Source organism: Penaeus vannamei, chromosome 36 (assembly GCF_042767895.1).
Source record: "Penaeus vannamei isolate JL-2024 chromosome 36, ASM4276789v1, whole genome shotgun sequence".
Lineage (NCBI taxonomy): Eukaryota > Metazoa > Arthropoda > Malacostraca > Decapoda > Penaeidae > Penaeus > Penaeus vannamei.
The window spans coordinates 20,261,354-20,263,240 of record NC_091584.1 but is presented as its reverse complement, the minus strand read 5'-3'; the positions used below and the strand labels follow the sequence as shown (position 1 = coordinate 20,263,240).

At 35.6% G+C, this 1,887-nt stretch overlaps 1 non-coding gene across 1 annotated transcript; it reads left to right on the top strand.

The window, feature by feature from the left end:
• The first annotated feature begins 576 nt into the window (after window positions 1-576).
• Window positions 577-648, top strand: TRNAN-GUU (transfer RNA asparagine (anticodon GUU)). Its single transcript has one exon. It is a non-coding gene; the product is annotated as a tRNA-Asn (tRNA).
• Window positions 649-1,887: the final 1,239 nt, after the last annotated feature.

Below are 1,887 nucleotides of genomic sequence, written 5' to 3'. Positions count from 1 at the left end.
GAATAACATCAGCTGACAACATCCGTCTCGTCTCGAACATGTGACCGGGGGGGGAGGGGGGAGGGGCTAGGATCCGGTTTCTTAGTCCTTTTGGTTTTAGTTTCCATGTCATGGTGATAGGTTTAACGGGGAGACATAAATTTTTCGGTTTAGTATCTCCAGTCTGAAAAAAAATCTGACAGTAAACTAGGGAAGACAAGACATTATTTTATCCCGGGTGAGTTGCAGGGAGAGAGTCAACATCACGCTTGCTTCCATGTGTGTAAAATTTTAAAACTAGAAAAATACATTGAGGATCAGGATGTTGATAGACAGATATAGTTATAGATACAGATAGATAGATATGCAGGCAGGCTGATAGAGAGAAGTCGAGAATAATAGAATGGGAGAGAAAACATATAGATACAGACAGATAGATAAATATACAGACAGGCTGATGGAGAGAAAACAAGAAAAAAAGGAATGTGTGTGTGTAACTTGTTTGTCAATTAATCATGGAACAACTGAAGCATCTAAATGTACATTATTTATATATTTTAATATTTACTTCTAGTAAAGTGCATATGTATTTAAAATGTTTCCGTGGTGTAGTGGTTAGCACAGTTGCCTGTTACTCGACAGACTCGGGTTCGAACCCCGACGGAGACGCAGCGTAAATGTTTTTTTATGAATGAATTTCTGTTTGCATCTCTATCTACTTACCTGCCCTTCTATCTTTCTGCTCTTGTTTCTGTGCCTTTTCCTGTTTATATTGTGGAGTATGGAGGAATTGCAGCATTGGATTTTACTTTTTTTTTGGGGGGGGGGGGTTGCTGGGGGATCTGTTGTTTGTTGGTGTTTATGCGCGTTTTCACAATTTTGTTATTCCTCTCATAATCTTGTGATTGTATTAGTAATATGAGAAGCAAAGAATGGGAAGAAGAGGACGAACAAGTGATGAAGGGAAAGTAATAAAAATCAGGAGAAGCAAATGGGGAAGGAAGGAAAGAGGTTATATTATTACATTGTCTTGTTTAGCGTTGTTTTCGTTCCACTTTGCCCACTTCAGATAAGAAACACGAACTCACAGAAGAGAAGCATAGGTCTGTTTGCAATGAGATCCGATTTAGTATAATCATGGTTGCAGTTTTTGGACTTGCAACATAGAACGAACTGCACGATCTCCTCTTTACAGCAGCATAATGTTTACTTATGTATTATGAAAGGGTTGTTGTCACTGTAGTTCGCAGTGTCTTGAAATAATGAATACTACTTAAGGTCCGGAATGAAAACAAACCAGACAGCATAGTTACCAAGGTGTGAAATACTACTACTCCAGTGCTAAATATACATCTAGTGGATAGGTATCTTGTGTTTTGGTATGGAATGGATTGTTGTAATTCACCTTATTATATCATCTTGTTTACATTTCATTTTACTCTATTCCCATTTCTTTTTCTCTCTAAAAAAAAGTCTTTTGTATTGATACCATTTAATATATTGTTTTATTATTCATTCGAAGATTCTTTTAAACGTATACACTATTGATAGAGCATATAATTTAATTGCGACTTACGAAAGTTATGTATTAATTTATGTTTGCCGTTGAAAACGTACTGCAGTTGGCTAAAAACTTGAACAGAAAAATATATGAAGTTTATGATAGAAACAAGATTTTGTCTAACAGGAATTTGAATGAACACCAATAATTACGAAATTATTGTTTATCGTTGACATGGAATGTTAACTGAAACTACTTTCAATACGAACGTACAAACGCTTCAGAGATTAAAGCTGATATCCGCTGATGTTCCGAAATAAGTGAGAATCTGTTTGTCTACTAATGGATATTTTAGGGAAAGACATGTTTTCTTTATTTGTTTATGTTTATACTTCATTTGGTTATGT